Below are 13,276 nucleotides of genomic sequence, written 5' to 3' on the forward strand. Positions count from 1 at the left end.
TTTTGTGAATTTAAGTTTCGATTTCGAGATCATACTTATTCCAGTTTATAAAGCAATAATACTTAATGATTCAAAAAATAATATATCGTAAATAATTACGGTAAAATTTAAATAAATTAATAACTCGGAATGAAGCTTCAACCGAACGGAAGCCGTAGAAATCGGAGAAATAACTAGAACGCTCATTCGAATAGCGGGAAGCGCGCCGATTAGAAGCTGTAGGTTTGACCGTGCTTTTTGTTTGGCGGATGACGAAAGTATCGCCATCTCTGTCGTACCTTGGAAGTTCATTTTCTTAAATGTTCAGGTCTTCTTTATATATAACTAGCTTTAATACCCGGCTTCGCCCGGGGTCTTAGTTTTAATGAATTAGATCTGATTTGTACTTAAGAAAGGTAAACGCTGTAGCAAAAATGTAACACGCGTAGCAAAAACGTAAAACACGTAACACGCGTAGCAAAAACGTAAAACACGTAACACGCGTAGCAAAAACGTAAAACACGTAACACGCGTAGCAAAAACGTAAAACACGTAACACGCGTAGCAAAAACGTAAAACACGTAACACGCGTAGCAAAAACGTAAAACACGTAACACGCGTAGCAAAAACGTAAAACACGTAACACGCGTAGCAAAAACGTAAAACACGTAACACGCGTAGCAAAAACGTAAAACACGTAACACGCGTAGAAAAAATGTAAAACACGTAACACGCGTAGCAAAAACGTAAAACACGTAACACGCGTAGAAAAAACGTAAAACCCGTAACACGCGTAGCAAAAACGTAAAACCCGTAACACGCGTAGCAAAAACGTAAAACACGTAACACGCGTAGCAAAAACGTAAAACCCGTAACACGCGTAGCAAAAACGTAAAACACGTAACACGCGTAGCAAAAACGTAAAACACGTAACACGCGTAGCAAAAACGTAAAACACGTAACACGCGTAGCAAAAACGTAAAACACGTAACACGCGTAGCAAAAACGTAAAACACGTAACACGCGTAGCAAAAACGTAAAACACGTAACACGCGTAGCAAAAACGTAAAACACGTAACACGCGTAGCAAAAACGTAAAACACGTAACACGCGTAGCAAAAACGTAAAACACGTAACACGCGTAGCAAAAACGTAAAACACGTAACACGCGTAGCAAAAACGTAAAACACGTAACACGCGTAGAAAAAACGTAAAACACGTAACACGCGTAGCAAAAACGTAAAACCCGTAACACGCGTAGCAAAAACGTAAAACACGTAACACGCGTAGCAAAAACGTAACACATGTAACACGCGTAGCAAAAAGTCGTGAACGGTGAACTACTTAAAAATCCGAAATAAACCTCCCCTTCTACGAAGTCCCTTTCTTTCACACTAACTGCCCTTCTACGAATTTCACACTAACCCGTTAAAAAAGTTTAAAGGTCGGGACGGGCGCAACATATGGAACTAACTAACGCTATAGGGACGGGTGACAAGGGTCGCACTCACGCATTTCCCTATCGCTTCTGTGAAGAACGCCCGTTAACGACCCCTCTCGCTTTTTTTTTGCCCCCGCCAGAATTTGGTGACTCGAAAAGGAAACGAGTAGGTTCTGTATGCCACCTACCATTCAGTGTGCAAACTAATATACGATATTTTTTTATTAAAAATTCGTCTGCTATTCTGTGGTATTTTCGAGTTCCATCGGCGGTTTTGTCTCTATTCCTAGTGTAGCCACATCATCAGAAGGAGCCCGATCAAGGATACTTATTAGACAAGATTTCGACAAAGAGCCTCAGTCGAGTAGACACAGACCACACGTACGAAGATCCAGTCGAAGACGTAAATCAATTAAAAGACTTAATTTATGAACTGAAATGTTTAATCGTTAATGTAGTTAAAATACACTATAATCAGTCTATTTAAAAAAGAGGTGATGTTATGAACTATAATAGCCAGGGGGCGCCACTGGGTGGGGAAGCTGAGGGAGCTCTAGTTTTATGACCACCTAAACAGTGGTCTACCGCCTGCCGACATGTTCGGTACTCTTACTTAAAACTTCATATGTAAAAATCATCATCATCATGGAAATAAATCTGATAGCTTCAATAGAGTGTTTAATTAACAAGAACAAACACATCAGATTGATTAAATCTAGATTAGATTTTTTAATCTTGATTACCCTGATTTAATGACGATCACCCTGATTTAATCATTTTACTATGATTAAGACGCAGCCAAAATGGAAGTGACCTGCCCCTCGGAAAAATCTAATCGACGAATGTCATTCCTTGATTAAAATGCCTTTAAAAAAATCCATTGCAGGGGAAACTTTTAGAAATCATGTCAAAATTTAAAAACAATCGTTAAAAGTCAGGAAATTTTTGAAATAAACATTATAGATGAGGCCTCTAAATCAGGCTAGGCCTATGTGCAGAAAATTCTTGGCGGGGCTACTGTCCATGGGCGCAAGGAACTCAAGAGTGGAGATAAGGGAAGCAAAGGGGTGGAAGTCGAGAAAAAAAATTTCAAAGCCGAGACCAGCCGTGACAATAGATAAGAGAAGCAAAGAGGCGAAAGTCCAAAGTCGAGTAAAATAAAATTGAATTAGATTAATAACCATGTCAGGTATTTGAAATTAGGCGCGTTTAGTTGGAAATCAGGCCCTGGACATTGAGTTAAAATTTCAAAGCTAACCGTTCTCGAGTTTTTAGGAACATGTCATACAAATAAATAAATAAAAGGACAAACTTTAAGACTTATAGTTATAGATGTGGGCACCCATATAAATAATTATGGAAAAGCGTTATTGATTCATCCGGTCTTTTTAATTTAACCTAACACCAGAGTTCAGCGAATTTAGCTCGCATTACATAACGAGTAACTACTTATTAGAGCAAGCTGTCGACGTTTCGAATGGTAAATAAACTATTTATTTATAACGTTCTTGGTGCTCTATATGGTTATATATTTTCTTCTAAATACTTTTATATTGTTACTTTATTATTTAAATAAGTGAGTTTTTGGTATTTTTCGCTGTCAACCTGCCAGCATCCATAAAGTTAGGTTAGGAAGGTTTAGGCTTAGATATCGGTTTCTAAAATACTTTTAGTGGCCTCTGGTTTACCCCATTTGTTATCTCTTACTTTATGCAAGGAAATTTAAATTACCTAGCTAGTGCATTTCATAAAATAAGTTGTTTATAAATTATACCACGTACTATGTAACTTACAGCTCGTTTTCGATATTTCGTAGTAGTTCAGCTCACCCCTGAAAATATTAGGTATACTTTTGCTTCGATTCCCGCGAAAATGAAAAATTTGGAAAAAATCTCGCGCATATCCGCGCCATCTAATAATAAAAAATTGAAACTAAATATGATCTTATGCAACGTTGTCTGGTTTGTTTATGTTCTTCGATCCAGCGGCGGCGATCGGAAAAATTCCTGTGGGTGCCCGGAACATTTTTGTTATTCGAAATTCTATTTTTTATACTTAAATTACAGTACTAAAGTTTTACCCAAATTGACACGTGTAATTTACCCAAATTGACATGTGTAATCTACCCAATTTACACATGATCTGAATTCTGTTTCTAATTAATTCCATAAATTTTGGAAAATAAAATATTCAAATATTCGATTTTCTAATGTCAATTTCCGTAGAGAAAATCATGTTTTAAGTTGTCAAAAACATTTTTGGTTGCCATGGCAAAACGAAAGCCCATTCTTGTCAACCATTTTAGGAATTTTCAACTTACACGAAGGTCTACTTACCACCCGAGTTTGAACGAAATCGGAGATAAACACCTCGGGTAGTCTCCTTGTTAGAACGGTTAGAGAGGCACTTACGGTAGTCCCAAAGAGCGTTCCATTCCAAAACCGAAGAGAGTACAAAAGACTGCCTTGTGGATTACGGAGTTGATGATAACTAGGCGCTTGGCACGCCGGTGAAGCACGAGAGTAGGCCATTTGACGTTGGTGCGGACTCTCGTGATGCTCACGTCCCACTTGTAGCCTACCGAAGCAGCAAAGCGAACCGCTTTTCATTGGATCATTTCGATCTTGTGTATGCCCGCCGCCGTGTGCGGGGACCACATGGTCGAAAAGTATTCCATCTAGGACCAACAAACACAAGGAGAACGCAGCTAGCCTTAAACACGCTAACGCAGTGTTGTGTACAAATTTCATTGGAGGAACCTTTACGCTGAACGTTTTACGGAAAGGGGGGAGACAATTTCCTAATTTCCCTTCCAACGGCAGCAGGCGCTAAAGCGTTTAACCAATGAAAATTGTACGCAAGAAAATCCACGACTTTTGACGGGTTGCGTTTTCCTTGTGTGGGGGTACTGTGTTTGTTCAAGGAGTTTGTTGCTCCTAGATTCCCGGATCGGCATGATGGGTTAAGATATAGTTCGATGTTCATTGTTGAAATTAATACATTCCTGATAATATTAGTTCCACATCAACATAGAAATTAATATATTAATTAATTTCCTAATATCTGGTGCATGCCTATTTTCCCAAACTGAAATTGTGACCGCAAATTCTTTTAATTTCCTATCAACTGCTCTAAATCCTTATTACTATTTCTTAAAAAAGTGGTCTTAATTATAATACCTCATCCGCCAATGAATTAATTGATCAATAAATTTCAGAAAAATCTCTGTGAACTTGGATCACTGCTAGATCATTAAACCTTTCTTGTCCAAATGCATTACGAAAGTATTTTAGTCTATCTAGATAATTGGGTAAAACAGGGTACACGACGACGAGATTTTCTGTTTGGATGAATCTATCGAAATCAATTTTATGCTTATTTCTTCTTCGATCGGGTTTCGTCGTTTTCCAGCAACTTCATTTATCCATAGTCTTCCCACAGCATCCCTTTTCTAAATAAAAAAATCCACAAAATAGTGGTCTATTCCTCAATCGATACACTTCAATGAGTTGGGTCAGCACAAAGAGGTTGTCCACTATCCTACGACCATGACGAAATAAATACTGTGACTCATTTAAAAAGCCATTAAGCTCCACGTAAGTGGAGATCCGTTGTTTCCAAAGAATAGCGTAAATTTTGTACATAATAGTGTCACGGACGGACCACATCAGGCATAGGACGTACATAATTAAGTCTCACCTCTGGGGCTGGCCACGGAGGGCACCCCAGGCGCAGCTCCGGCAGCGGGAGAATCGCCTTTAAAAGGCTGGGCACTGAAGGGATTCGGTAGATCGCCCCCTCTCTCTGCAGAGGTAAGCCTTTAGTGGGAGTTCACGACTGATAAAGTCCAACCTACTAAAGGTTTGGTTGTCCGGAGGAAAGGCTGTGCTCCTCCAAGGTGAAAGCTCGCCCCGGTAACCAAGTATTGTCACGGAATCTTACAGCTGAAAAGCCCTGTCCGTGACAATAGGCTGATAAAAATATTTCGCCTAAGTTGTTCTCTTTTCCTCACTACTAGAGGATTTCGGAAAAGGGGTAGGAAGGGGAAGTCAGTCTGTGACGTATTTTCAACAGCAGCGCCATCTATGTACAGATATCAAAACTATAAAAAATGTTAAAAACAAATTTCGTTTGCTGCAGTATTTTTGTGGGAAACATAAGCCTTAGTAAGAATAGTGGCCTTACGCGAACGTTTCTTATGAAGTTATGATTAACACGTAAATTACAAGTTAAATATATAAAATGAATCGTCTAATTGGAATTGGAGGATCTGTTTGCTGTTTTATTTAAATGCTATTAAATTTACATTTATCAAAAACATTAACAAACCTTTTCTTTGGAGAATCAATCGCTTCAAACTTGCCGATTCGCGAATTGCGAATTCGTTAGACTGCAAAAAAAATCGTCGAAGCTGGCTGTAAATTCCGACCAATCAGAGAAATCCTCTTTTTGGCAGGTTCACGCGGGGGAAGTACTGATGGAAAATCTCCTCGTAGGATAATATTTTTATCGGCCTATTCTGCCTTCTGCGGAGTACGCCGTAGATATCCCCCAGCGAACCGTCCCTCGGCGCCATATACCGTACCGCCTGTTTCTTTATTATCTTATGTTGTAATGATATTTGTAAATAAATTGATCTGAATAAAAAGCCGTTCCACTTTACCACACGTCTCGTAACTCGCTAGCGTGACAATAGACGTTACTGCTATTGGCCTGTAAGATTCCAACTCGTTTTCCGGTTTGACTTTTCCCTTGTAGATAAGACTAACTCGGAAAACTTTCCAATAGGCAGGGATTTCACCAGACTCTTTAATATCATTATAAATATAGCAGAGACAATTTAGAGCCCGAGGACCAAGCGAAAAGATGCTTTCAACATAGATTCCATCAATACCCACTGCTTTCCCACGTTGTAACTTTTTAATTGCACCTTCAAACCAAGGATCCTATATGTTAGAACTTTAGAAGGATATGAGGCGAGGGACGAAAAATGGCAGCGCCGTCGGTGGGTCATGCGCGATAGAGAATCCGTCTTTAGATTCCGTCCAGGACAAAACATGGAGGAAGCACCGCCAAAATTTGTCCTTGAGGGAATAGAAACAAGACGTCCCACGTTTAGAGGCTCTCTTAAAGGGGCTCCAAAGTTCGGTGGCAAAATGTGTGTAAAGTCAGTAAAGTGCGAAGTTTACGGTTGCCTCTGCCAAGGCCGAGTGAGGGGTTGGGGGGGATGAAAAGCATGCTCAATTTTCTTTTTTTTTGCCACCGAACTTTTGAGCCCCTTTAATATCGACGGCGCTGCCGGTGTTTTGAAATAACGGGCTGGTCGGAGGGCTACCTATCCTTCTAACATATAGGATCCTTCAAACGCCTTTTGGTGAAACGGATCGTTAAGTTGCTCAGGGGCTACAGTCCTTGGTTCTTTCGACTCAGGATTTCTCGTGGACGAAGCACCAACATGGCGGTTCAACAGATCATATTCTAAGTCAGATATATATTCTTGTATACGTGCAATCATTGCTTGTTTCTCGTACAGTAGAACTCCATTTTTTCCACGAAAGCCCGTTTTATTAGACGCCACAAAAGAAGCACTTTTCCGAAGCTTAGACAAATATTTCCAAAACTTTTTCCCATTGATTTTCCCGACTTAACAATATCGTTATCGACTCGCTTATTGACTGTCTTTATTTTTCGAGCTACCATCTCCTTAACAGCTCTCTTCGTCTGGAGTAGGGTGGTCCATTTAGCACGGATAACATCTTCAGTTTGCCCCTGGGACTTAGCTTTCCTGTGGTCACGGCAAGCCTGTTTTCTTGACTGAATAGCCTTATCCCGCCATTTCTTTGGAAGGACACCACGTTTCAATGTCTTCGAGGGAAACTTTTTCGCCAGATTCATTCGAACCGCTTTCAATAAAGATATAATAGCTAGGATAGACTAGAGGCCCAGTCTTCCATCATATCACGAAACATTCGTCATGGCCTCCTCGTTATCAAATTCCCAAAACCCCTTTTACGTGACACAATTAGGAGTCGGATCTGGGCAAACCCGGGAACCAGGATTGGTTTCAATTTCTAACATGACCAAGTTATGGTCACTTCCCAAACTCAATGGTAGACTTGCTGGTCCGATTGTTCGTCCAACACAACACTCCAACATGTTACCAAATGTGAAACCATGTACTTCCGCAAAAACTCGCAGCAGCTCACCATTATCACACTCATATCCACCAAACTCCGCCAAATGACCATTCTTGTCACCACCAATACAAATTCCCCGAAACCCATTTGATGTGAATTCTAAGACATCTTCACTTAAAGGGGCGCCAAAGTTCGGTGGCAAAATGTGTGTAAAGTCAGTAAAGTGCGAAATTTACGGTTGCCTCTGCCCGCCTCTGCCAAGGCCGAGTGAGGGGTTGGGGGGGATGAAAAGCATGCTCAATTTTATTTATTTTTTTGCCACCGAACTTTTGAGCCCCTTTAAGCATGCATAGATTTTCTTATTCCATATTCTGGCTCCTTTTCCAGTAGCACAGTGAACCAAGGCCATAGCCATGTCCGGTTGGGATTCATGGGAAAACCACATATAAGATACATATAAGTATCTTAATCGAACCGTCGTTATGAGCAAGAACTCCAAGTCCACCGCCTTTTTTCACACTACCCACTCGATTTACTCCAAACCACGATAAACCAGGAAGCGTAGGTGGTAAATCGCCGTCCCTCAAATGCGTTTCTGACAGGCAGATAAAGTCCAATTTATTATCAAAAATTGTTGTGGTAACTTCCATCCACTATGGTTGCGAGGACACTTGCATGTTCAAGTAACCAAACTTTATAGAACTCTTTACACTATTTACAGACACGACAGCGGTACGTTTTTTCCTCGGTTTTTTCCCATGTCGATTTCCTCTGCGTACCTTGTGAAACCGTCTTCGGGATCCATGGAAGATCGTCACATCAGACTCAGGTCGGGGTGACTTTCCGGCCTACCAAACCTGGTTCCCCGAAGACAGGCCCAGTGGCACATTTTTTGACACACCGCCACTTCGGTTGGACTTCAGGGAGAGACCGTTCGAGTGCGGCAACGTTTCTGTCTTTTGAGTTCCCGGAGGCAAACTCTGGGGAGCGTTGTTTGACTCAACCCCACCACTGTCCAACGTTGCCGGGGTGTTCTGCGACTTCAATCTGTTAGTGAAACGTTTATTCTTCCATAGTTGAAATTTATAGAACAAGTTCGGCAAGCGTAGCTGAATTTATAAAAAGAGCTATTAAACTATTGCAATGATAGCGGACCGACTGAATAACGTGGAAACTGAATAACACGCATCCTGATTTACGTGGAAAAGTTAGTAAAACCTGAATAACGTGGAAACTGAATAGCGTGGAAACTGAATAACGTGGAAACTGAATAACGTGGAAACTGAATAACGTGGAAACTGAATAGCGTGGAAACTGAATAGCGTGGAAACTGAATAGCGTGGAAACTGAATAACGTGGAAACTGAATAGCGTGGAAACTGAATAACGTGGAAACTGAATAGCGTGGAAACTGAATAACGTGGAAACTGAATAGCGTGGAAACTGAATAGCGTGGAAACTGAATAACGTGGAAACTGAATAGCGTGGAAACTGAATAACGTGGAAACTGAATAACGTGGAAACTGAATAGCGTGGAAACTGAATAACGTGGAAACTGAATAACGTGGAAACTGAATAGCGTGGAAACTGAATAGCGTGGAAACTGAATAGCGTGGAAATGTTTCCCCTTGTCGTTGTTAGAAGTCGCCACTGACTGAATTTTAAAGGCGTCGTTTTCCATTTAAACAAGTTGGGCAAAATCGTACAAATAGTTTCACTTGCTGATTTATTTAGTGAAACATTTATTATTGCTTCTTCTCTTTTCTCGAAATTGTTTTTATTTGATAAAAATAGGGCCTAATTATGCATTAAGCTAGAATGGGAATATAGCCCCAGGGCGGTAATCGCTCAATGGTGGCTGTTGTTTCAATATTGCACAGAAAAGAATTACGATTTTGTATAAAAGGGTGGCAAATTTTTGGGCGGCAAAAGTATAAAGACGGCCCTGACTATAGTTTTAAAACAATAATAAATAAATTATATTAAATAGTCAGATTTTCTATAACGAAATTTTCTTAAAAAAAGGTTAATTAACTAAGAAATATAAATTAAATATTATTCTTATATCAATTGTCTAAGAACGAGTGACACTATCTTTAGAAAAGTAAATTTTAGACTAGAAATGAAGTTTATGAGTGGAACAATTTTTACCAAAGAAAATTGCGTTATAGCCAAAAACGTTTCTTTATTCACTATATGAGGTAAAATTTATGAAGTCGCAGATTTTCTTAATGAAATTTGAAGAATTATAGTAAAGTTGCACTTGGAAAATCCACGACTTGAGTTTTGGTCTACAAGTGAGCGGAAGTGATCTGCGAATGACCGGAAGTGGAAGTTTGTCTTCCCCTTATAGATGATTAGGGAAAAAAGGAAAAGTTTTCTTCCGTTAACGATTTTAACAGGCTACTTTGCACATATTGAAACGTTGAATTTATTAGAACTAAATTGAAGTGGTCGTTTATACATAAGAGGTTTATTTAAGGTTTATATCTGGGACGAAAAGTTCGAGGTCGGAAGTTATAGCGTCGTGGCTGGACGGCAACGGCTGCAGATGGAAAGGGAACGATTTGCGGCGGTTGCGGCTCGACGGGAACGGTTGACGGAGGCGGCGGATCGACGGGAATGGCTGGCGGCGGCCGGACGGGAACGGTTGACGGAGGCGGCGGATTGACGGGAATGGCTGGCGGTGGCCGAACGGCGGCGGTTGGGGATCGACGGAAATGGCTGGCTGCGGCTGGACAGGAATGGCTGCACGGGAACGGTTGGCTGCGGCTGCCACTGGACAGGAATGGCTGGCGGCGGCTGACTGCGGCTGCGGCTCGACGGGAATGGCTGGCGGCGCCTGGACGGGAAAGGCTGGCGGCGTCCGAACTCGTTGTAGAATCGGTTTATTAGACTCGGAGTCGGACTCGTTCTCCCTCCCAAATATATTTTTTTTATAAATGTGATCAGGAATTTGAGGAATAACGTGGAAACTGAATAACGTGGAATGTTTCCCCTGTTCGTAATGGAACTGCTAACGGCGGCTGCGGGTGGACGGAAATGGCTGGCGGCGGCTGGACAGGAAAGGCTGGTGGCGTCAGAACTCGTTGTAGAATCGGTTTATTAGACTCGGAGTCGGACTCGTTCTCCCTCCCAAATATATATATTTTTTTTATAAATGTGATCAGGAATTTGAGGAATAACGTGGAAACTGAACAGCGTGGAAACTGAATAGCGTGGAAACTGAATATCGTGGAAACTGAACAGCGTGGAAATGTTTCCCATGGTCGTAAGGGAACGGCTAACGGCGGCTGCGGGTGGACGGAAATGGCTGGCTGCGGCTGGACAGGAATGGCTGCACGGGAACGGTTGGCTGCGGCTGCCACTGGACAGGAATGGCTGGCGGCGGCTGACTGCGGCTGCGGCTCGACGGGAATGGCTGGCGGCGCCTGGACGGGAAAGGCTGGCGGCGTCCGAACTCGTTGTAGAATCGGTTTATTAGACTCGGAGTCGGACTCGTTCTCCCTCCCAAACAATGGCCCTTAACGGGTCACGGTGTGCAATAATAGCTGGCTTTACGGGTGAGGCGAGGTCCGGCTCTTGTAAACCATAAGGGCGGTGGTGCACTGAGATAAGTAAGCCGTGATATCATGATCCTATCTCTACCTCCGACTAAGATTGGTAGCGGCTGGAAACTGAGCTACGGCTCAGGCTAGCGGAGAGGATCTGGTCAAACCGGCCGCCTCGGAAGTTTGGGTAACCTGCTGAGGGGTGGCGGGTCTCCGTATGAGGAGCTGTTGCCCGGTTTCCTGGTCTTTTGGGTCACACCCGGAACTCTGGTGCCAGCTGTGCCAAGTTATGTGTACCGCTGTGTGCCAGTCGTTCCCCTTTAGGAGCCCTTGATGAAGGGTATGGCTCTCTATCTATGTAGGTAGGGTGTCGGCTGGAGTTGCTATAGCATCCACTCTCTATCCCACAGCTGTAAGCGAAGTGTAAACTGGTCAAGCCATTGCTGCGACTTTGGTCCGTTGAATGGCTTGCGTCGAAAGTGAGACCATCAGTAGTAGAGTACTACTACCCATGCTAGGGTTGTTACCTGTCCGGGCTAGTTGATGCTGGCGTAGGGCATTTTAATGAGACCCCTATCTCAAATCCAATCCAAACTACGAAGAAAATTCGTGTAGGCTCTATAAGCTTTGGCGCATGTCAATATGGTTTAATTTAAAAGTCAATCGGATCCAAAATTATAAGACTGCGTATTTTTTTAAACGTGTTTAAGGGGTTCGGATGAGAGGGGCTAGCGCTTCCAACGGTCAACTGATCTGCTCATTCAGGTTAAATTTCCCCGTTAACTGTTATCCGAACAGTTATCTGACTAATATTTTTAGCATTATATCCTATGGAAACCAAATTAAAAATTATAATTTTGATGAAGTTATTTTTTAGCACTTCATCCTAACCTTGTTTTAAAATCAGATAATCAGATATCGATCTGATTTTTTTCTTATCCTCAGATCAGATATCGCAACTGATATCTGGGAGTCGGTTGGAAGCACTAAGAGGGGCTGAAGAATCACCGCTAACTACGTTTAACCAGCGGGTAGAGAAAGCCCTTTTAAGTATATCCTAAAAATATGGTATTGATGTTTAATGGATGAAAATGTTTACGGTCGACTCCACCCACCTCTGCCAAGGCCGTGTGAGGGGAGGGGGGGATTAAAAGCATGCTGCTTTTTCTTTTTTTTTTTGCCACCGAAAAATAAAGCTAGAGAAAACGAGAGATAAAATTTTTAAGAAGAAAACTTAAATTTAAGAGTGGTAAAAGATGCGCTACATGTGATTTACTTTATAGTAAGAGGAAAAAGAACGATGAAGGATTAAAGTGCGATAATTGTTAGGACTGGATTTGTTTCACTTGTTTGAAACCATGTGAAGGAAACTGTGAATAATTCCCAAATGAAGTGTCAGAGTATTTCTTCGAAAACTGCGTAGTAGAAGAATAAATATTGAATTTAATAAAATATCACTATAAACACTTTTTAAAATTTTTCATATCTAATGATTTAGATTGTGTATTAAATTGATTCTATGATCTGTATAAATTATATTTAATTCTTAGGTTAAAGGTTAATTTTAACCACCGCCAGCAAACCCCGTCCGGCAGCAGCCTACACCAGCTTATGCCATCCAGCCGCCGCCAGCCATGACGCTATAACTTCCTATAAACCTTAAATAAACCTCTTATGTATAAACGTACACTGCAATAAAACCACTTAGAAAAGGTTTCTATTAACCTTAACTCATTCCTCAAATTCCGGATCAGATTTATAAAAAAAAATATTTGGGAGGGAGAACGAGTCCGACTCCAAGTCTAATAAACCGCTTCTACAACGAGTTCTGACGCCGCCAGCCTTTGCCGTCCAGCCGCCGCCAGCCATTCCCGTCGAGCCGCAGCCGCAGCCAGCCGCCACCAGCCATTCCTGTCCAGTCGCAGCCGCAGCCAACCGTTGCCGTCCAGCCATTCCTTTCCAGTCGCAGCCAGCCATTTCCGTCCACCCGCAGCCGCCGTTAGCCGTTCCCTTACGACCATGGGAAACATTTCCACGTTATTCAGTTACCACGTTATTCAGTTTCCACGCTGTTCAGTTTCCACGTTATTCCTCAAATTCCTGATCACATTTATAAAAAAAAAATATATATTTGGGAGGGAGAACGAGTCCGACTCCGAGTCTAATAAA

This window comes from Leiobunum rupestre, chromosome 4 (assembly GCF_980474605.1).
Source record: "Leiobunum rupestre chromosome 4, qqLeiRupe1.1.hap1, whole genome shotgun sequence".
Taxonomy (NCBI): domain Eukaryota; kingdom Metazoa; phylum Arthropoda; class Arachnida; order Opiliones; family Sclerosomatidae; genus Leiobunum; species Leiobunum rupestre.